General features: G+C 36.9%; 1 protein-coding gene across 1 annotated transcript in view; it reads right to left on the reverse strand.

Moving 5' to 3' along the window:
* LOC134678390 (uncharacterized) overlaps positions 1–25,372 on the reverse strand; it is a 104,203-nt gene that overhangs the window by 72,217 nt on the left and 6,614 nt on the right. Inside the window, exon 2 of the mRNA XM_063536950.1 lies at positions 2,860–2,917. The gene's annotated coding sequence lies outside the window, so the exon portion shown is untranslated. The remainder of the gene's footprint in view (positions 1–2,859; positions 2,918–25,372) is intronic.

Below are 25,372 nucleotides of genomic sequence, written 5' to 3' on the forward strand. Positions count from 1 at the left end.
AGGTTAAATTACAATGGAACAAAAAATATATATATAATGTATAAAGGCGAACTTATCCCTATAAGGGATCTCTTCCAGTCAACCTTTGAGCAATCCTAATTAACATAAAATATAAAATTAAATATGCATGCAGAGTCAGTTTGGTCCGAATCTAGAATAAACGTAACGATAACGATAACGTTCAAGTACTGCTTATTCGTATATTGTGCAAAAATGCATAAGTTGAGGTTAAAATATGTTTCTTTTAGCACGTAAATTGCTGTAAAAACTTTTTTTTCGACTCCCTAGTGTGTTTAAAATAATTTTTATTACTTCGTCATGCTTAAATAAGTCACAGAACGGGAGAGGGTTTTAAATACATAATTATGTTTAAGTACGGTCTCCATATTTAGATTCACAATTACACAGTGAATATTATAATGCCTACACTACGTTTTACCTAACTAATTATTCCCTTGGGGGTAAAACCAGCTATTTCAAGCGGGTGGGTAAAATTATTTTCAACACGCCAGCTCGTAAAGGCTCTCCCTTCAAAAACTTCTGAGAAAGTTAAATATTTAAAAACGTTAATTTGAATTTGATGTGTAAAGTTTTAGTGGGCATTTTTTTTTTACGCACACGTAGCAAGGTTTGTTTAACCCTCGGACCCTGAAACAATCGCAACGCTCACAATTCCACTGGTCAAACCACTGGTTATGCTCGTGGTTTAATTTTGGAATCTTCCGCATGCTCGGTATCAATAGCACGTGGAGTTGTATGACCAAATAACTATAGATGGTCAAGCAGATCTTGTCAGTAGAAAAAGGCGCGAAATTCAAATTTTCTATGAGACGATATCCCTTCATTTTTCAAATTTGCCGCCTTTATCTACTGACAAGATTTGCTTGACCATCTTATATGTATAGTTAATATATCAGTTCAGAATGCACTACCCTAAGACCTTACTTCGTTCAGGCTATAAAGTCCAACTCAGTTGCAAAAAATACATTTAAAACAGATTATAACGAACTTACAGTAGTACCAACATTATAAATCAGTCGTAAGATAGGGACATGTCAGGTCTATATTGTCTCTGGCCATCGTTTTGTTCTTAATTTTAAAAGTTTGTAATATTCCATAAAGAAACCCAACGTTGACCCATTGGTTTAAGATTCATATTGGATTGAAACTGAAATCAGACAGTTATTGCAATATTTAACCATGCGGTTTTAACGCTAAGAAAATAAAGCTTATTTTATTAAACGACATCCATGCTTTTGATAACATAGGCCTCCCGTTGATATTTATAGCATTGCGAATTTTGTAACCTTTTTTTTTAATAGAGTGGGAGTTACTTTATGGCCAGTGTCCTTACAAAGATGGCGCTCACTGAATAACGAGGTAAATTAAGTAACGATTATTTCCATATTTAAATGCGCTTGAAATTAGGGTTCCGTAGTAGACACCAAATATAATTTATAATCCCGACGCCAAAAGACGGGTGTTATACGTTTGACGCCAATGTATGTCTGTGTGTCGGTCTGCGGCAAAGAATATAATACTCACTAGGAGAAGAACGGTAACTCCATACAAAAAAATGTCCCCAACCGTTTATACGTTTATACTAGTGGCGCCGTCTTTGTGTACCAATGGAACTAAAGTTGACAACCGGTTTAGCCTGGCGGGTATTGGTAGGTAGTAATTCTGTTGATAAACATATTTGTTTTCTTCATATCACGAAATATATGCAAGATGCAAATATTACCCCATGTTTGTGGTATTATCAATTGATTTAAATAAAAGGCATGTTTATGTTTATAACATTATATATATTATTTATTAAAAAATGTTTTACATATAAAAATATACACTGAAAACTGGCAACTGGCAACTTAATAAAAAAATAGACATTAATAAAGCGCATTCACAAAGTTTTCAGTACCTTTTATACAAATAACATTAGGCATGCCTACCTATTACACTTTACACACAGATACACTACACTTTACTCACGGCATTTTACACAGATTTCCAACTTGTATTCATACATTTCTTCACGGTTAATTAATACGCTTTCCAGATGCGTTATGACTCGGTTCCTTCTGAACCCACTAAAGTTGTAAATTTCACTCTGGCTGCTTCAACAGCCGTTGCTCCGCATTTAGCACATTTTCTATGTGCATTGCTGTAATCCATGTAGGTACAGACTTACAGTCTTAAGTGGTACGTAGCGGTACACGTTGTATGTATTATTTAAAGAGTTAATAAATAAAATTTTCGTTATGAACTTTAACCACAGCAGTTGGACAGTCATTGACAAATATATTTTTTATTATGGTGGGTAGACGTACCTACCCTCCATATATTTTATGAACATTGATAAAGACAGTTGGAAGCAAATATTCATTATAAAACTTAATCGCATGTAATTAAGTTTTAAGCGTTTTAAGTCCCGTTTTATGATTCATATTCTATAAAATTCGTGATAAATTAAATCAGAGTTGGGAGCAATGTTGCTGTAGAAAAATGTTTTTATTTTTATTACTCGCAACTTTTTCCCGGAGGCCAACGCACACATAGAAGCTTAAGGCGCACACATGCGCAATTATTTGGGGACATAACTTTCTTAGGAAGTGAACAGGCCTTGGTCTGCGGTATCGTAGCTCTCAAACGGAGGGACCGATTTCGACGCGGTTTATTTACGTGTAAGCGAGTTTTCTTGTCGTGGTTTCTAGTTACGTTCATTAAAAATCAATCCTCCAGTTTGAGGAGGCTCTTTTCCAAAAGGTATTTTTGGTATAAAATGGATGTTTTGGCATAATGCGTAGGTAGGGTTTGTTTTTTCATTTTTAATAGAATAGTTAGAATTTCGTTATGTACCTCTTATTTTGTTCTGCAACTCCTCTTGTGGGTCGGCATCGATAATATCGGTCGTAATCTGTAACAACAATTACGAAATATATTATGTATTGACGATTGACTAACCAAAGTTCCACGAGGCATGGAGTATAGAGTCGGACCAAGCTAACTCTGCACGGCATTTGCAAATGTGGAAATGTCATAAAATATTTCAAATTTCTATTAAAATATTACGCTTAAAAAAACACTTCTAGTTCAGTCAAAGTGGGAATTTTCATGAATAATATTGAATATGAAAGTTAAATAATATTTATCTACCTCCTAATACCAAAAATGTTAAGTGCTTTAACGATCACACGTCCGGTTTCCATCCTCAAACTCAATAAAAAAGCACCCAAAACAGGCACTATAAACGACCTCTTTGACATTTGGGAGCCGGTTTCTTCGGGCAACCCAAAAATCGTATTTTAAAGTCTTGTAAATAAAGTTCATTTCAGCTTGTCTGAATTGTGAAAGACATTACACTTCTAAAAGCGAAACTGAACTTTAAAAGTTAAACTGCAAGGTTTTTTTTATTGTATTTATATATATCCTTGAGATGATGCAAGTGTTGCAAGTTCTTTTTGGTATTTGGGGTTTTTAAAATCACTAAACACACAAAGTGATCAATTCTAAAGGGGAAAACAAGGATAATGAATGCAAGGCAACCAAATTTAATCACGGTTAATTATATCGAGATATAATTAACCGTGATTATATCGAGATATAATTAACCATGATATTTAAATTAGGTACACATTTATTATTTGCCAGTGAGTTGTTAAATACAAGTGTTGTGCTACAACACAACCGATGATAACCGCTAAATACATATATCAATAACTACCTACTTCAAACAGAATTCAAATGACTCTTCAATTTCTCGTTTTTTTTTAATTTTTTAAATTTTCCACTGCGAAATAATTATAGTTGAACCAAGGTAACTGCATGCTGCTGCATGGTATTTGTAATAACGTGTGGCGATGTCATCATTAATGTTCTGAACACTCCGTCACTTTGTTATATTTAAGTCGGTGCATAAATGTTAGTCGACCGCTAGTAAAATATAATAAGGTGGTCATATAATAAGGTGGTCTTTTAATAACTACACCCTCTTCTGAAACTCAACTCGACCACTGAAATGGAAAGTGAGACGGCCTTGGCTCTTTGTTTTTGTCAACGAAACCAGCGCAACTCATACATTATGTATGTATGTCTGTATGGGCGTTCCACCCGTGTCGATCACGTAACTTGCAGACGGTGTATTTTGATGTAAATATGTTAAATATAAGTATAAAGATATTTAAAGGTCAATTTATATATGAAGCATTACCTTACATACAATGAAATTTGATTTTACTAAACTAGATTCTAACTGTGACACTGTAAACTTTATGTTTTCAATAGAAGTTGACATTTATGGAATTTCCAAGTCAACCGTACCCAGTACGCAAATTGAATAATCCACAAAATCTAGTTCTGAATCAAATGTTTCAAAATGAGGAACATTGTAATTTATAAAATAAATAAATATTGGGGACATCTTACACAGATCAACCCAGCCCCAAACTAAGCAAAGCTTGGTGCTAGGCGACGATATACATACTTAAAATATAGATAAATACATACTTATATACATAGATAACACCCATGACTCAGGAACAAATATTAGTGTTCATCACACAAATAAATGCCCTTACTGGGATTCGAACCTAGGACCATCGGCTTCGCAGGCAGGGTCACTACCCACTAGGCCAGACCGGTCGACGATTTATAAAATGCCTAGAGTCAATATATTAAAGCGAAATAACCTCGGAAATGGAACCTTTATATAAAAAGTTATGTATAACTGAATGACTTAGAACTTATCACGATATTTAAATGATATAAGAATTCTCATAACCAAATGAAAGCGAGTTAAAAAATAACTCATAAAGATCTCGCAGTAAGACAATGGGTGCTTTCTCACATTGTATCGGTTTTTATTCCGGCATTTCTCTTACTTTCTAGTGGAAGTGCGTATGCTTCGACATTAAAGATCCATAGATCAGCGTCGGAATATGTAAATATAGACGAAGCTCTTAGTTCATTTGTGACTTCAAAAGACCACATGAGTACTACAACATTTCCCTTCATAAATTTAATACATTACCCCGCGCTCAGCTTTGAATATTACCCAACAAACCAAAAAAGTTCTGATGGGCTAAAATTAAATTCTAGTGTCAAACCTCTTGCGCGGCATTATAATATTTTTCATTACAAAAGCAGAGAGCTTGATCCGACTCTTAATGAAGAATGGTATAATTATCTCTTTGATGGATAAAAAGAACGAGGAATCTGGGCTATTCCAAAAAGGCCTAGATTAGTGCATATCTAGGTTAAATCAGATCCAACATGCCTGCTCATCTTCACGCTTAAACTGTTATCTAAACCGATTGAGACGATCACGAATTTGTCATCCCTTATGGGTTTGAAAAGGGAGTGGACTTTCATTTATATGTAGAAGTGGGATATGGAAGTATAAGTATGGGAACATAGTTCTGCACGGACTATTAATGTTTACGGGCAGAGGCTAGTACCTAAAAAAAACAATAAATGAAACTCGAATCATAATAAGAATAACGATCTAATAAAATATCGAACACGATCAAACAGTTTGCTCTTTGCTCTTACTAAGCTTTAAAATATACACAATCTGGCCTTACGCCATCACACAACAAGTAATTACAGAAAAACTATAAAAGGATCTAAAAAGGTTTGTTTGCACGTAATGATGACATTTCCCTGCGAGCGCGCGAACCGGTATTTTGCCCCGCACTAGTTGCACAGATAAAACAGCTTATCGCTAAAGAGATTACCGTCGGTTAGTCTATTCTGTGCCGAGCTCTAATCCAAGATGGCGACGTGGGCGATGGAACGCGGAAACATTTTACTGGCCAAGGGCTATAACGATATAAGTGAAGAATAAGACAATTGAAATTCGTAATTTTTTTCCATCAACTAATGTTTTTGAACGTGGTCTTGAATTTTAACAGATAAGTAACATAATCTGTAAGTTACAATTGTAATTGTACAAGTCAGAAGCAAGAAATACCAGAGTAAAGTCTATTTTAAATTATTGCTGTTTCCTAAAATGGCGTACAATAGAAATGGTGAAAATTGCAATAAAATATGGCTAAAGCGCACCCCATACGGGCTGAAGCTGAGGCTGGGCACCAGAATTGGCTGAATGCCTATGGTCTCTGAATATTCAGTACAAAAACTAGATGCCAGACAATATTCCGTGACGGAATCTTCATGACTCCGATGCTTAATTTCAGCATTTCCGCCCGGGTTGTTTTAACATGGTCGACAGTGTCGCTGTCGACAGTGTCGACGCACTACACTAAAATAACTTCCACAAATGTTGGTTTTCTTTTCCTATTTTTTACACACCAAAATGGTACTTGTATTTGCCATTTTTTTAGACTTTTTTGTTTTGTGCGAATTTTAACTGTCACAAAAATAAGTAGTAAACTCACACTATCTCTTATCTGATATGGCTATTATTTTGTACGTTACGTACAACCGTCTTACGTGCCCCTTCCCCGCAAAAATCGGCAGATAAGACTGTTTGGTACAGAAATTGACAGCCAAGGCGTCTCCAGTTACTAAATGTGTGAGGGGGCAGGTAGAGGGGCCTCACAGGGATGATGGGAATGAAAAGGCAGGATCCAGAGCGATGAGGGGTATTTATTATTTAAATAAAAAGGCACCTGTAACAATACAGGTTACGTGTTAACAGATAGGTATGTATAAAAACACTTTCGTAATTCAGAAGGTTAGAAATCAAATAACTTACAATATGTGCCTTGGTGATGATGTAGATATATATCTGGAAGGTGTGCAGGGCCACAAAACGAGCACTATACTGAACTGCACGCACTTATGAATTATTACGTTTACTAATAAAAATCACACTTAAACGGTCGTGTTTAGAAACTTGGGAAGTACAGTCTGTTAGATTAAATGATGTTTATCGATCAGAGTATGTGATCGAACTGAAAATAAAAATCATTGAATGGAATTTGGAATAGGATTTGAATTTCAAAAAGGAATTTAGAATTTGTATGGTGCCAGAAATAGTATGAAGGTCGATAGTGTAACGCTTCGTTACACGCACCGTTACACTACCGGGGTCGCCCTGGAAGGGAAAATCCTGGGGCTTATGGCCAAAGGATTTTTCCGTAATGTAAATATAATGTAATGAATATGGGTATGAGTGATAAATTTAGAAGGTGGGGATGTTATATACAATGTTTATCATACAAGAGAGGCGATTTAAACATGCATACCGAAGGTCATTCATACATCATCTTATAAAATTTTGGTTAATTGTTTAACCAAAATAAGTTTCAATAGAGTACTCCTTTAAGTAGAGGACGTACTCATTAAATCGCTCTCCATTAGTATTAAGGCTTATTAATCAGTAACCACCCGCTGAATATTAATGAATCTAAATATAATATCTACAATAATGTGTACCTACAAAGAGTACGATTGTTGAAATTTATTCAACAAAATAATGCCGTATGGAATGTAGGATTACTACAAAATATCATAAGATAATTCCTTAATGGAATTAATAAATGTACTGTACGGTACGTATGTACCTAAGTGCGTAAATATGAACGTTATGTCAAGGGAAGAAATATATAAATAAGTATTGTTCTAACTCTGGTAGAGTTAGCTTTGAATAACGTTATATGAACGTAATATAACGTTATATAAATTAAATAGTATAAATGAACGTATAAATTCGTACTAAGTAGGTATGTACGAAATGTAATGAGTCCGAAATGTATAATGGGGATGAGATATAATTATAAATGTATAACATTATATACAATATTTTACAAGTTAGGAGCTTAGGAGAAAAGTAGCTAAGTTTGAGCCAAGTAAGAATCCAATTAAGGGAAAACAGTATATTATTTATTTTAGAATTTTGGGGAGAGGTTTAAGGTCTCTAATATGCCATCGTCCGAGCATTTTGCCAGACATGTCTTGTAGGACATATACTAAGGGTGATATTTTTTTTAGGATAGAACATTTAATAAACTTGGGTGCAAGTTTAGCAGAATAGTGTTTAGGAGAATTACTAATTGCGTAATTTCGTTTCCAGACGATGTCATTTTCGTTGAATTCGAAATGTTGGTGATGTTTATTATACGATGAAGAATTGGTTTGGTGCGCTCTCCAAAGACGGGCTTGTACTTCGGAGAAGACAGGCTGGAGAAGACCAAGATTATCAGCGTATTCGTCTCTGGGCGCGAATATAATATCATCTGTGAGATCAGATTTATCGTATGCTGATCCACATGTGACTAATTCGCGACCAAATACAAGGAAAGAAGGAGTATAATTTGTTGTTTCATTTACGGAAGTATTAATAGCAAATTGTATCTTATGTAGGTTGATATCCCAATTCCTGTGGTCATCCTGTATGAATGAGGATATTGCTGTGGTAACAACTTTATTATATCTTTCCACGGGATTTGGTTGGGCGCATTTAATTGCGCAATAGTGTATTTTTGGGATCTGATAGGAGTGGAATAAATCCGTTGTCTCTTGACTAACGAATTGAGGACCATGGTCAAGAATTATGGTCTGTGGGATTCCGTACACTAGGAAAACTAGGTTTTCTAGAATATGAACGATTACTGATGACGTAGCACGTTTAATCGCAAAGAGGAGGCAGTATTTTGAAAAACAGCAAGTAACGACAAAGATGAATCTGTTGTGTTTTAGTGTAGTAGGCAAGGGGCCGATCAAATCTATTGAAATGCATTGAAAGGGTCGAGAGCATTGCTTAGGTTTACCCATTAGGCCAAGTTTTAGTTGGGTTTGGTGTTTGCAAGCTAAGCAAGTCTCGCATTTGGCAATAAAATTTGAAATATCTTTGTACATTCCTGGCCAAAAATATTTCAATTTAACTTTATTGTATGTTTTAAATGTTCCGAAATGAGCGCAAGTTGGGGTGGAATGATTTTCTGTGATAATGGGTATTCTGTACTCTAGTGGGATAACTTCTTTCCAATTATACTCAGATTGGAGTAACGAAGGGGTTTTTGAGTATCGGTATAATTTATTATTATGTATTATGTAATCTGGAGTGGTGTTGGGGTTAGAACTGCATTTAGCGTAGATATTATTATACCAGTCGTCATTGGTATTAGAACTATTGTAGTTAATAACGTCTACTGAAGGTAAGCGTGATAAAGCGTCAGGGATTAGATGATCTTTACCACGTTTATGTTTAATTTCGAAGTTAAATGTAGATAGACGAATACTCCAGCGGGCTAGACGTCCGGTTGGATTATCTAGATGGAGAAACCATTGTAATGCGGAATGGTCTGTGTAGATTGTGAACTTTAAGCCGTTGTCAAGATAGCAACGCCAATGTTCTAGGGCTAGTAAGACACTTAAGAGTTCTCTTTCTGTAATTGAGTAATTTCTTTGGGGACCAGTTAGGGATTTGCTCATATAAGCAATGGGTTTCTCAACGCCATCAAATTCTTGGGTCAGCATGGCACCGATGCCGAAGCTGGATGCATCACAGTGGACTGCGAAGGGTTTTGAGAAGTCTGGGCAAGCAAGAACAGGGGTAGAGACTAGAGCTTCTTTAATGGATTTAAAGGCATTGTCTTCTAGTGATGTCCATTTAAATGGTGGTGCTTTTTTGGAAGTGGAGGTAAGTTTAGTTAGTGGTGCAACCTTTGTGCTGAAATCGGGGATAAAGCGTCTATACCAACTTGCTGTACCTAGGAACTTTTTAACTTCTCGAGGAGTTGTGGGAGGTGGGATGTTAAGTATTGCCTTAACCTTGTCAGGATCTGTTTGAAAGCCGTGTTCATTAACTATGTAACCAAGATATTTAAGTTCTTTTTTGAAAAATGAACACTTGGGGAAGTTTATAGTAATGTTGGCTTGTACTAGCCTTTGGTAAACTTTATTAAGTAAAGTGATGTGTTCATCGAAAGTATTACTTATGATGATAATATCATCTAAGTAGGTAAATACTGAGTTATCAAGGTTTTCAGAAGGGAATAACGCATCCATAAAGCGTTGTTGGGTAGCAGGGGCATTAGTCAATCCAAAAGGCATTACGCGAAACATGTACATGCCTTTTGAGGGTACGTGGAAACTAGTTTTAGGTCTATCAGAGGGGCGTAGGGGTATTTCCCAAAATGCTTTTGCTATGTCTATCGATGATAGATATTTAGCATTTTTTAGATTATCTAAAATGTCAGAAATGAGTGGGAGTTTGTAGGCATCTTTGCGCGTAATCGAATTTAGTTTACGGCTGTCGATGCAAAAACGCCACGTTCCATCTTTTTTAGGAGTTATGTATATGACAGGGTTTAGCCATGGGCTTTCACAGGGTTCGATAACATTAAGCTTTAGCATTTCATCAACTTCTTTGCATAAAGCTTTTTGTTTCTCTGGAGAAAGCCTATAGCATCGCTGTTTGATTGGTGGATGGTCACCGGTATCTATGTGATGTTCAATGAGGTGGGTTCGTCCTAAGGGTTTGGTTTCTGTTGAAATATTTTTAAATTTTTCAATAATAGTATCTGAAATTAACTGTTGAGTTTCAGAAAGGTTGTCATAATTAGTGATGTGTTGGTCGCAGGTGGAAATAACTAGGGTATCTATATGTTTATCAGAATATGACGTTATGTCAGGTAATATGTGGGGAGCTATATTGAATTTTCTCCAAAAATTTGTGCCTAGAATTAAGGGTTGCTTTATAGTAGGGATAACATGAGCGGTAATAATAGCCACAATATTTTTGTACGAAATTGGTAGTTGAATTGTACCAATAGAGTATATAGGGTAGCCGTCGGCTACAGAGCCTACGACTTTATGGTCGTAATTTATGGTAAAATTGTGGGATAAGAGAATTTTATGGGAATTATTTCCGAAAATAGTTAAAGCACTGCCACTGTCTAAGAGGCCACATAAAGTTAAATTATTTGTCTGGATGTTGACATAAGGTCGTTCATCGTATGGATCTTGAGTGAAAAGTGCTGATGTAGTATTGTATGATGACATAAATAATTTAATGGTATCTAACCATTGGTTCCATTCTGTAGCAGTAGTTTTATTTAAGTTACTTTTCTCCTTTATGCGTTTTTTTGGAAATTTATGGCAAACTGTACATTTTGCAAAAGTGACATTTTGTTTGCCACAGCGGAAGCATACTATATTTTTACTTGTACAAATATCTAAAGAATGATCGTTTGTTCTGCAACGCGGACAGGAGTAACGTAACGTAGAAGGTGGTGCTGTTACAGTATGGACCGGTTTATTAAATGGGAATGGTGGTATGTACGGTTGGGAAGGGGGGGTATGGTTAGAATCTTGTTGAATGTTGGTATAGTTGCTAGAGCTATAAGTAGAGGTAGTATTACAGCTTTCGTACCATTTGCACGATTGGAATAATGTGTCTATAGACGTAACATCTGTAGGAACTAATCTGGAACTGTAATAAGGGCTCATGTTTCTACGGAGGATATCTATTTTTTGTTTTTCAGAAAGGGGTTCATGTAATTTGGAAAAGAGGGCTTCCATGGCTGAAAAATACATTATTATTCGTTCATGTTGTTTTTGTTTACGGGAATGTATATTTTGTAGTAAGTTGTGGTCATGGTCATGCAATTCGAAATCTTTTAAGAAGTGGGTTTTAAATGATTTCCAATCTGTAAGGGTTGTTTTCTTTGACCTATACCAATCTAAAGGAGTGCCTGATAAAAAATCGTATATATATTTGTGTAAGCGTTTGTCGTCAATGTTACGCGCAATTGCAAACTCTTCGATGTTTCGAATAAAATCATAAGGGCAACTATCGCCTTTATAGTTGAATTTTTTAAAATCGCTTGGTTTTGCTTCAGAGAGGTTGGTTAATTTTCGAGCAAGTAGGTCTAAATTTGTGGAATCATCTATCAAAGAGGTTGCTGACGCGTAAGTTGACGTTGTTGTTGACGGTTGTGACATGTTAAATTTTGTTTGACATTTTGACAAAAATTCGCATATTTTCGAATAGTTGTCAATAATTTCTGGAGATAATTCAGTGGTAATATGGAGACGTTCTATTCTGTTATATAAATGAAATAAGAAAACCGCTATTCTATCGTGCTTCGCTTGGTTGGTGGTCGCAAGCTGTAGCTGAGAAGAAACTATTGTGAGGCATCTGCTAATTTCGGTGATATCCTGTTCAAGATCATATGGGCTGGAGAGATTCGAACACGGGTCCGCGAATAAATTTGGAGTGAGGAGCTGTCTTAAATCATCAGCCTGCGCGGTGGCTGGGAACTGAATGTTCCTGAGTTTGAGCTCATAGATGAGTTCAGGTTTATTTAATAGTGTTGGATTCATTGTTTATTAAAGTGGATACCTATTATGAAGAGAATAATTGATGTTATCAATATAAATAAAATATGTAGTTATTAAATTTTATTTTTTATTGAATCGGAAGGAGAAGTTTATTGTGATATTAGGCTTAGTTGTGTATATTTATTTAATCGGGTGAAGGATAAGCTATCGGATTATCTCCAACAGTACTGCCGTAAGTCAGGATTGGTTCGCACTTCAGTGACTCCAAGGAGTTTTAAAAACACTTAGGATTGAAACCAATTTGTGAGATTTCAGTGGAAATCTTGGATTGTGTAATTGTATGTGATAGATGTTTTGTGTAATCACTATGTTAAGAGTTTTGTTACGTGGCGCGACAAAAAGCGTAGGACGCTGGCATAATAGGGATTAGAAAATAGATATAGATAAATTGGTATAAGATGATGAATGATGATAGATGTATATGTAATTGGTTATTTAAGGGGGGAATTTTGGTTAAACGGTTGAGGATTAGATAAAAGGTTTGTTGTAAAATAGAAAATTAAATAAAATGATGTTAGGCCGAGAGATATTGCGAAAATTTGAGTTGGGTCGACTATAACCTTTTAGAATTTTGAAAAGATCTTAAAGCTAGCAATTACAAACAATATAAAAAAAAAATTGTTAGAAAAAGAAAAATGTAGGACTGGAACAGCTGGTTGCGGTTGTTGGGTAGGAGCAGGTGCTGGCACGGAGGAACTGGAACGGGCTGCTCAGCGTCGTAGGGCGGGTGGGTGTCTTGTCAGGTCCGGGTTTGAGCACGTTGATGGCGCCAGTGTGTGGGGGCAGGTAGAGGGGCCTCACAGGGATGATGGGAATGAAAAGGCAGGATCCAGAGCGATGAGGGGTATTTATTATTTAAATAAAAAGGCACCTGTAACAATACAGGTTACGTGTTAACAGATAGGTATGTATAAAAACACTTTCGTAATTCAGAAGGTTAGAAATCAAATAACTTACAATATGTGCCTTGGTGATGATGTAGATATATATCTGGAAGGTGTGCAGGGCCACAAAACGAGCACTATACTGAACTGCACGCACTTATGAATTATTACGTTTACTAATAAAAATCACACTTAAACGGTCGTGTTTAGAAACTTGGGAAGTACAGTCTGTTAGATTAAATGATGTTTATCGATCAGAGTATGTGATCGAACTGAAAATAAAAATCATTGAATGGAATTTGGAATAGGATTTGAATTTCAAAAAGGAATTTAGAATTTGTATGGTGCCAGAAATAGTATGAAGGTCGATAGTGTAACGCTTCGTTACACGCACCGTTACAAAATGCTCTGAGAATTATGTTTACACCTTTGTCTACTTCTTAACGCCATCTATGATCATATCAAGCTAGACTAGTTTAGCAACACTGCATAATACGATGTTTCTCATGCATACAAAGTTAGCACCATCGTTCGCTGTTAAGCCTTTACGAGCATAATAAGGCAGGCAGAGGGAATATATTTCCCACTTGATTTTGAACTTTGTTTCAAAGTGACAGGGTTACATTTTGCGTAATTTCTGACATTATTATGTCTTGTATAGGGTTAACCGACAATTTGTAATTCTTATTGGAACGACATAAAGTCCGTTAATGGTCAATTAAGACTGTTGCTAGTACAGTAGAGTTCACAAACATCTTTTCATTGCCCTTGCTCGTAAAAGGTGTATTTACATAGGCGATGTGGTCTGTAAGTCCTAAATTTCGACCTTAGGCTGTAATGTATACACATTTCAAGACACTTGCTAGACAATGCAGTCCGTAAATCCTTCGACTTCGCCACTAACGACCGAAATCATACAGACGTTATATTTTTTCCGCACAAGCGTGATGAAAAACATTGTGTGTGCCCACGGGCGGTACAGGAATTACGATCTCGTGTTAATTAAGCCCTCACCTTCCGCTTCGGGCTTCAAATCACACTTATTCGTAAATTTTTGTCCCCTTAATACTCAATTACAAGACAACGTTACACAACCAACACCTGCAACTACACGCCTCTAGAGTCGGACCAAGAAAAGTCTGCAGCGGATCTGATAGCCCACGCGGTGCAAGTGTTATTTATACGCCGTAATTTCATAGAAGTTTGACGTTCAAAATAACACTTGCACTGCGTGGGCTATCAAATCCGCTGCAGACTTTTCTTGGTCTGACTCTAAGACACTGACAAAAAAAAAAAAAAATAGTTTGAAAATATGTAATTTTATTTGTTCTAATACTTCTAATAAGGTGGTGGTGCTCGACGCGGTCCCAGTACATGTTATGTTGAAACTTAAGTCATTGTCAATAGAGGTGACAGCAGGGTGTCATCTATTGGGCATTAGCATGTCGAGCACTAGTACCACCACTTTAGTACCTACTGACAAAAAGGTCGTGTAAATAATATATTTTTGGATCGTTGGCTTGTAATGTTTGTGTATTCGACTGTACCTAGCGTGTGACACGCACATCACTGGTCTCAACTAAAACGATGTATGCGACGTTTGAACTGACATGCCGTTACACCGTTCTGGTGCGCGTGCGCACGTATCCCCGTGTAACACAATGCTATCTTCGATCTGGTGGAATTGAAACTTAGGTACATATTTTATAGTTTAGTATTCTAAGGGGCAGGGAATCGCAGGACGAGGTTTTAAACTAGGTAGAGTCGGTTCAAGTTAACAGACTAAGTGTGGCAATGTCATCGATAATGTCAAATTTCTATGAACATATGACGTTTATAATGACACTGCTTCATTTTGTTCTGTTCAAGACGGTGCAAAGTGTAGGTATAGTTTGGCAAACCAATTTTGTCAGAGGAATAAGGCAGGCAGCGTCAATACATGTAAGTTAAGTACCTAATTGTTCAGTCAGGCATAGACACCTGAGTACGTGACCCACATATATTCAATCAAACTTCCCTTGACTGTCAAAAATTCTCTGAACTGCAGCTATGTCAGTGTATTATTGTGTATATGTGCATGTACGTTAACAACTGCATATATAACATTACCAAACATCACAAGACTTCCCTTTCTCATGACACATGATTGGATCAACAAACTCGTCAAATCAACCGCAAATATCTCCTGGCATACCCCACAACCACCATCAAATACCACGCTAACCATGCCGGCAGCGATAACTGTGTGTTACATATCATTTACAAGTTATACAAACTTAAATCTGCCGGCATTGATAATCTTGTATTAAGTACTAGCTGTATGATGTGCAAAGTTATGCTTACGGTTAGCAACACGTACTGTTACGATTGCAGTGAAAGCAGGAAACGGTTATGCAATGAATGTTTGTTTTGAGTACAACGTTATGAATAAGTGGCTAATTGTTGTTGGTTTGATTCCTTTTGTTGATGGTTTTTAAATATTGTCGCTTTCAACTTATCAGATGACCAAAGACTCCACCCGAGTCTCTTAGAATACTTAGAGATTCCGAGCCATTGTAGTTCTAATAGTCTAATACCAGCGGCAGAATAACAAGAAAGGTCTGTATAAATACAGCTGTCTTTTCTTCTGTATTTTTTTTATTTTACATACATATCCAACGTCTATGAAGTTGAAGTTATTTAAAAAAAAGAATCAAAAGCCGCCGGTATTAAACGATCTCTAGCCGCCTATAAAGAACCTACGCAATGGATAAACGCATTTAAAAAACCTTTTTTTAACAGAACGACAATGCAAAAAGTATGGTAAAGAATGCCTCCCTGTACGCAATGCTACAGGCAGGTTATACCATTGTATTAATACGATAAGCCATTTATTTGAAAAAAGAAAACTTGGCCCATTCCCAGTGCTTTCGAACGCTAGGTAAACCAATCTAAATTGAACTCTGAGAGCTATAAGAGCTAAGCGAAATTGAACAACGCGTGTATACTACCTACTTTCAGAGCGTTCGTCTCTGTATGCAAATATAATAACACCAAAAGGACCGGGTCCATACAAAGTTAGGTTTACCGCCAACGTGCCGCCAACTTAAGCATCGTCTTTATCTGATCGTAGTTGAATAGTTCGCGGTTTATTCTTTTGTTTATTTGGCCAGCTGAAAATATAAGTTGGCAGGCCTATTAAGTTTTCCAACTTATCGTAAAAATAGGACGCCAGATGATACCGATACCGTATATTGAGTTCAGTACTAAGTTATAATAAATTGTTTGGGGACTGTGAATTTAGATAGTAGAGACGAAGCTCTTTATGCATATAACTTTGTCTCTTTCAAAACATGGAAATGTCAGATATCTTTTAAACAAGCACCAAAAATTAGGAGGTTATGAATTTGGGCGTTTTTTTTGTATGTTTGTTACCTCAGAACTCCGTCATTTGAGAGCCGATTTGGAAATTTATTGTTATGTTCAAAAGTTAAGTAAATATTCAATATTGTTCTCCATTCTACATCCCATAGGTCCGCCCATTTTTCATAAAACACTTATTGCAAGCATGTTCATTTCCAGCACAGAATTAATTTTAAACATGTTAGCAGCCAGTGCAAATAAAATTTAAAAAAACAACTGGCCATTTGTTAGCTAGATTTCCACCGTTTTAACCTTATCTGTTATGAGATCAACATGGGGTTAGGCCCTCGACAGACTGTCGGAATTCGCAACGGGATTACGTCGCTGAATGAAGCTATGTTGGCAAAGATTCTGATAGCACAGACTGCGCAAGGCGCAAGTGTTAATAACTTCATAGAATTTGACGTTTAAAATAACACTAGTACTGCGTGTGCTATCAAAGTCGTTGCAGATTTATCTTGGTCTAACTAACGATTTTCGATTTTTCGATGTTAGCGATAGACACTGGTTGTCTGTGGATAGCCTTACAGGTTAGCCAACACAACAAAAAGGAATCATCTTCGCCACAGATAATATCAGTCGTAATTAAAATCTGATTACAGAGAGCGCTGTTCAGTTTTTGCTCTCAGAAAATTGTGTTTGTGTAATAAATACGTATTGATTGTAATTACGATAAAGATATGATGTTGAATGGTCGAGGTCACGCATACAACATTATGTCAGTTGACGTTATGTTTTTTAATAAAGTTAAAGACACAGATACATATGACGCATGAATGATACACTGAGGCCCACTTGCACCATTCCCCTAACCCGGGATTAATCAGTTAAACCGTTAACCTAATGTCAAATTGTACTGGTACCCATGGTAACGCCAGGTTTAACCAGTTAACCCCGGGATAGTGGAATGGTGCAAGTGGGCCTGAATGTTATTTTTAATGATTCGATTGCTGCTATTTCAAAAAAATACACAGGTAGATGTAATTCAAATTTGGCAGTAAGTGATATATTTTAACATGGTTTCATTCAGGCCTTTAGCATCTTGACAGATTGATTTATGCAGCGTCTGTTAGCGAGGAACAACGTCTCTCGTGGCTGTATAAGCCAATGCGGGACCGGCATTTGCGACCGCATTTATGGCAGCTGAAGCAAGGAGTCATGTCGGCATTATCCGGCGGGTTGTGCCGCTTTGCGCGTTTTCGGGCAAGGTCTTGGAACCATGCGTTGTCGTGGTTTTCGCGACCTTTCGCGATGGCACCCCTCCATCCATCGCGATCTGACGCGAGCTCCTCCCAAGTGTCCCTATCGATATCAAAAGCGACCATGTCGCGTTTGGCGCAGTCCTTAAAACGCAGCAAGGGACGTCCAATGCGGCGCTTTTGGAATGCTACCTGACTCAACATAATCTGCCTAGGCAAACGAGTGCTATCCATACGCTGCACATGCCCAAGCCACCGCAAGCGCCTTTGCTTCAGCAGGGCGGTGATGCTAGGAAGCTGTGCAATTTCCAGGACTCTCTCGTTAGTGACCCTGTCCTTCCATGTGATGTTGAGGATACTTCGAAGACAGCGCATGTGAAAAGTGTTTAGTCGACGTTCCTGATTAGCGTACGATGTCCAGGTTTCGGCTCCGTACAAGAGCGTGCTCAGGACGCAAGTTTGATAAACAGTCATCTTGGTCCTGATAGTAAGATGATTGTTGTTCCACACTCTTGTACGCAGCCTGCCGAACGTCGAGGCCGCCCTGCCGATGCGAAGGTCAACCTCGCTGTCGATGGAAAGGTTGCTCGACACGGTGGACCCTAAGTAACAGAACTTGTCGACTACCTCTAAGGGTACAGTCTCCAGGAGGATGGATGGCTGGTGAGTGTACCCTTGCGCTAAAATTACGGTCTTCTTCGTATTGATAGACATGGAGAACATGGAACACGCGTAGGCAAATTTGTCTATCAGGTTTTGGAGCTCATGGGGTGTTTCAGCTACGAAGGCTGCGTCATCGGCGAAGAGCAGACTGTCGACAAATAGGTCAACGCGATTACGACGAGATTTTAAGTGATTGATATTGAACAATCTTCCGTCTGCTCTCGTGTGTAGGTGAATTCCTTGCTGCGTGTCACCAAAGGCAACCTTTAGCAAAAGAGAGAAAAATATGCCGAAATCGGCATATTTTTAACATGGTTATCAACATTAAATTTAGTAACTTTAGTTATATTTAAATTTTAAAGATTGACCGTAATAAAATCAATATTGATTATTTTATTTCGTATTGAATGACAGTTGTCAATGAGAGAATCATACTATCTTTGTCTTACACTAGTACTAGCACCCAAAAGAAAAGGGTAAGTATAGTTTTCTTGGTTCTTACTGACTGACAAATTGGTTTGACCAACTATAAACATTTTACCTATTCCTAAACATTTACTGTATTTTACATAATACTTAGAATGACGGTCGCGGGACCTGTTTGGCATCGTGCTGGCATTTTAGATGACATCACTATGACTCTATGACTCAACGGTGTTAGTTTTAAATATGGATTTGATTTTAACGTGATGTCACAAGACAGCTCTGGTGTTTTTTTTTTACAAGTTTTTTTAATTATTTTCAGGCACGAACTGCACTCAGAAGAAAAGAATATTCTTTTTGCGCTGCTACGCGACAAGCCATTCCCGTCAGGAAAATTTGAAAAATGTAGATATAAATGCAAGGCTCGTCCTCCCATAGAAATTATGAATTTCGCGCTTTTTGGCCTGCCTGCATAGCCTTTCCCTTTTCCACTGATTTTGAAAAATCGTATCGTAGTCAGCGACGAAATCGCCAGTCTCAGCAAAGTATTTTTTATGCCAATCAATTCCATTTCCATCCGGGATTCAGAACAGGATTTGGTACCAAGCACTCTTTTCCACTTTACAATTCTACATCATTTTTTTATTTACACTTTTACATTTTAAAACGACTGATTAATACCTAACAGCGGCTTTTTACCCGATTTTCAGAATGAAATCCCAACGAAATGGTGAAATCCTTTTTTAAGTATAAGGCCATAGCCAATGAGGTTGTCGTGTTCATGTGGGTGCGCCGACGCAACTGATTCATCGACAATATGGCGTAACAATACAAAGAACCTGCGCTTACATTATTATTTGCATAACACAATTACATTTGTAACCTGTTCTATTTCACTGTCCTAACCATATTAATATGTTATAATTTAAAGCGTCGAGAAGGCGCATGTGACACCTTGAAATCACCAACGTCAAATGGCTATGGCCGCAATGTCCTATTACCTACGTATTTATATAAGAGCGGATTAAGGTTTAAAACATCTTGTCACTGACTCTATGCGAAAAGCGACATTTTAACATTGAAAATCACTTTTATAATTTTTTGCAAACCTGAAGGGAATGTAGAGAGTAGAAAACGGAGCGCAAGAAAACTGAAAAAAGTCTGAACAAAACTAAACAGGAATCTGCCGTTTTTTCAACACATATAAAAGATGTAGAGCCCTTGCTCTATTTTAATTGTCATAAATAGTTATTTAAAATTATTTGTATCTTATTGATTCTAGCTGTGTTGACCATTCGGTAATAACAATAATGTTAGATCTCTACACAAAAAATAGGTAGGTTTTTCACCTATTTTCTATAATATTGTTGTTAAGCAATACACGTCCAGACCACGGGAAAGGTAAGTAATATTTATATATCACATGTCTAATAAATATAGCAATACGGAAATTTTACTACGATATAAATAGTCTGCTTCGTACGTTCCATATAACCCGCAGTAAATAGCGTCTAACAGGTTTTTAAATAATCCGGTTGTCAGACCATGTTGTACCTATAGGATCTACGTATGTACATATACATACATATATGAACAGTAAATAATATACAACAAAGTTAAGCAGACATGCATAAATCGTTACGAAGGTCACACAATCAAAAGGAGTCGCGAAACGCCTTAAAAAAGCTTCCATTACTTTTTTGTCACCGATATCAAATTAAAAACCTAAGTCACGTCCAAGCATCCTGGCTCCTTCGTCCATAAAAAAAACTATCAGCCGGTCATCGCACTCTATGCTTTCTTAAAAAAATATATTTTTAAATACGGCCAGGCCGGTTTGGGGAAAAGCGAGTTCTACATTCAAATTTGGCGTGTGTACACAAGTGTTCTGTTTTGTGATGTTGCCTAATTTGGGTGAAGCCTCGATTTTATACCATTTTTTGTCCGTGAGTGCTACTAATTTATATTTAACTTGATTGAGTTGAATATTAGATTTTTTTATTGTGAAATATGTACGAGTAGGTTTGCGCATTTATATCAATTTACCTACCTACTTATTTTAATTATTTTTGTGTTTTAAGAATTTCATATGTATACCTATGTATTATCATAGCCTATTATGGATTTCAAAAACTGCACATGTTTTGTTTTACCTAAATATGTTTTGTGTGAAAATTAAAAAGGGATTTAGGAACAAAAAGCTGCAGAAACGGTATGAAAATGTACCGGCGTACGATCTACCTTAACGAATTCGGCGTTTCGAGCCACTGCCCACCCCCGTCCCCAAAACAGTCACCCTTAACGACCACCGAACATTTATTTACCTACCCAAAACACGAGGTTTATTGTATGGATATGGTTTGTTCTCGCTTCTCTTTCTCTTAATAAATATATTATACCTATATTTATTTATTTATTCTTTGAATCAAGTCATATAACATTACAGTTACCGCCAAAGCGTTACATAGATGCACGACTTAAAAGTCTTAAAACTACTACATATATTTACCTACCGTCTTGTTTACCTACATTCAAAATTGGAATATTTCTGAGTGAATAAGCTCGACTAAGCGTTTTTGTTGCCGACTGTACATGCATAGCCACTTATCGAGACCAAACGCAATTCAAATTAATCGCCAGCCCTCGGGTCCCTAAAAATGGGCCCAAATAGCTCCTCCAAGCTATCACGACGAGGCCTTTACCACAGAAAATACAACCTTATTCTATGCGGGCCATGATTCTTTTTTGAAACTCGTGGCGTTACTAGTTGCGATAGTTTTGAAGTTATATTTAGCATGTTCTCAATTACGTACAGCATTGAAAACAGAATCTTGTTTCTTACGCAGTAAGTTTGTTTATAAAATGCCGTGTTTGTGTTTCATGCGATGTTTTGGAAGTTTGATCTAAACTCGTTGCCACTTAGAGAAATAACAGGGAGAGCTGATAGATGACCAGGCCTTAGCCCTTTGCCTCACTTTGGCGATTTGAAGGTTTAATCGACATGCCAAAGGCGCTTGGAGTTGTACTTTTTCTTTAGAAGCATCTTAACCGACTACAAAAAGCAGGTTTTCAATTAGTTTTTCTCTTATTCCTCCGATGACGTCTGAAGTGATTTAAAAGAAACGTTTGTTTGAAAGGGTGTTTTTCCCTTTGTCATAAGTCAGGGCCTGCTGATGGGATCCTAGAGAAATCGAGGGATCTCTTTAAGTATTTACATTAACTTGGGTATTTTTATTATTATAGCGTCTACATTTGGTCACTTGTACAAGTACAATTTAGTGAAATGGTTTTCATATTGATAATTATACCACGTGTCCCAAAATTCAACGATAAGCTGGCACCAGAAGATGGACCTGCTCATGACTACTCGAGGAAAAATAATAAAAAAAATATATCTCAATTTATTATAGAATTACAAGAAAAAATAAAAATCGACAGCCCTACAATTCCTTCCAATTCCCTATGTCTACAATTCGTTTTTTTTTTGAATTTTTTTTTTCTCGGTTAGTAATGAGCAGGTCCATATTCTGGTGCCAGCTTATCGTTGAATTTTGGGACACGTTGTATAAACAAGGTGGTCCTGAGAATGGAAGAAGATTGTTATGTTACTTCATATACTTATATAAGAGTACTAAAAAAACATAGAAAAGAAAATTTATGAGCTTGAATAAAATAACACTGCATTATATTTTTACGACCACCGACTAATAGTAGAGAATATACAGATGTAAAAGTGAACCACACGTTTTTGCCTACAAAAATAATCATTAAACTTAATGTACACTCACGCAGTGCGCCGGAGTCGTTTAAAATAAGAATTGTAATTTCATCTGGGTTTATGAGGTGCAAAAACAATATAATATGACGGCCCTGCGGGGAGCCGGGACTCAGGGCTGCCTAAACATAGTTCTTGTATCCCAGACTAGCTTCTACCTGCATATATAATTTTTAATTTATATATAAATATTTATTTTAGAATGTATGTAGGTATGTTGTTGTTGGTGTCCTAAATCATAGCATCGAAACTATTGAACTGCTTTTGATAGATGACTTTTCAATCGATTCATCTCTTATTCGTCTTTCAGCCCTTTGAACGCCACACCTATCGTTGGGTTGTAGCCGCGCGCGTCAGTTGACGTACGGTTAAAAGGTTAAAAAGTACTTATACACGTTCTACACGAACAAATCCATAGTCGAAAGACTTCGAAGGAGTCGTTTACTAATAAAAATAATAAAGATTAAGATAAAACGGAAAAAAATATGTGGGCATTATGCGTTCTAGACGTTTGCGGTGTAGACTAATAGCGATATAGTAGACAAAATATTACAGTAATCCTTTTGCGTTCTAGACCATCCGCGAGTAACCCACCAAAATTGACAACCCTACATCATACTGACGCATTATATCCCTATAATAATAAAGACGTTTTTATAAACCTTTAACTTTGTTTTATTTTACGTGTGAATAAAATATGAAAACAGCAGTTGAAGAATAAAACTAAAAAACATATTTAACTTACAAATAATCTCATCATTACTTTCATTTGAATATGAACTTTAAGATCCTTGAAATAAGGAATATATTTTATGTACTGAGACAAAACAAAAATTTAATATATTGACTGATACTTTGATCTTTTAGTGGACTTCGTACAACTTTAGATGCCGTAGTTTCTTATCATTTGATTTATATGTGTACATACAGGTAGGTACCTAATGTCTTTTTTGTGTTTTGCACTCTATTAGCCGCAGGCTGTATTTTAATTGACCCCCGACGCAAAAGAGTGTGGTCTTAATGTTATATGTTTGACACTAATGTCCGTCTTTCTGTGGCATCGTAGCTCTCCAACGGACGGTCCTATTTCGATGCGCTTTTTTTAACGTGAAAGCGAGTTTACTTGCGGTGGTTCTTAGCTATGTTTGATGGAAATCGATTCAAACTGTTGAAGAATATCAGCTCTTTTCCAAAATTATGTAAGAAATTTTTGGCATAACACATATTTTTTAGAATGATATAACATAGGTAAATTAAAAAAAAATAGTTTTAATAGGAATTTTATGTCAGAGGTCTAAATACTATTTACCTCCTCATAATACCATCTTTAGTCGCTGCAACTATCATCTGCAAAGATGATGTGGCCAACTGGCCAATGATGATGATGATTTCACAGGTCTAAAATATACAAGTTATGTATTTTCTTTAATGATTTTAAGCAACGAAAATTTGTTACATAAATGTTCATGTAAAGCTTCATATAATTTAAAGCATGTCGTTACATATGAGTGCGTAACTATTGTATTACGCCGTCGAGGTTCCAGCGCCTCTTAAGAGTTTTAATACCCATAGTTCCTCGGAAAGCTATTAGCCCGTATACAAATAGACGGGTTTGCGAAGTAAGATTTATTACCTACAGGCTATATAACTTACCTACGAGTATTTTGTATTTAATTGCTTTTGGACTGTAGGTACAATACAGGATGTTTTTAAAATCGGTGTGAGTACAGGTGGATTTGTAATTCGAAGTAATTTGTTAATAATAAACACATTACTCTCCTTTGCGTCGCGCAGTCGGGTAAAAACTACACGCCTATACCACGAGTTGGCAAGTGACATTTACTTTAGCAACTGCTTGAACTCGATCGCATTCCCTCTCTATCGCACCAATCCATCAGTGCGAGCGAAATGGACTGCGATCGAGTTTATGCAGTCGCTAAAGTAAACGTGAAGTGTCTACTCGTGGTACGGCTACTAATCGTTAAAAGTACAAGGGATAGGACCGAAGTTTGTAGCTGCTGCAGCTCTACGCATTCGTCTTATCTTATTATTATGTAAGTACAACATTGTGACGGATCTTTCAGAATCTATTGAGATGGTAAAATGGTTTTTGTAAAACGATTACCGAGCCCGAACCGAAACTTGATTTTGATACCGAAACCGAAACTGAAACGTCGTTCGGTCACTAATTCCACACTTTGTCAATAGTGTCATTACAGAGTTAGGTTAGTCCGACCCTAGAAGCGAGTTGGATCTGATGGCCTAGGCCGGTAATGTCTGTCACTCTTCCATATAAGTGCGACAGAGAGACATAGCGTTTCGCTACGGCGCAATCGATTGGCATCTTGGCTAGGCCCCCTGGTGTAGCTGGCCCTGCGAAGGGCCGGGTGAAGGACCTAGGAGCGAGTCCCGTTGCCCGCACACATGCGCAGACGATAGGTACCGTACTATTTTATTGTGCGTGTGGATTTTCAGCTATTTCTATCTATTTATTACCAAGAATAGGCGGTTACAGATTTTGTGAGCTTGATGTTAAGTCAAGGGCATCGCCAAGGGGGGGAAAGCTTTCCCCCTAGAAAATAAAATATGTAACTAAATGTATGCGCCTTGCCCATCCCTGGTTGTCTCTCCCAATGAGGGTCGTCATGTATAAAGAAAACGTCTCATTCAATTAATTAAAATAGATGTCAATGTAAACAGTTTAATTAGGTCAA

This window comes from Cydia fagiglandana, chromosome Z, assembly GCF_963556715.1.
Source record: "Cydia fagiglandana chromosome Z, ilCydFagi1.1, whole genome shotgun sequence".
In the NCBI taxonomy this organism is placed as follows: Eukaryota; Metazoa; Arthropoda; class Insecta; order Lepidoptera; family Tortricidae; genus Cydia; species Cydia fagiglandana.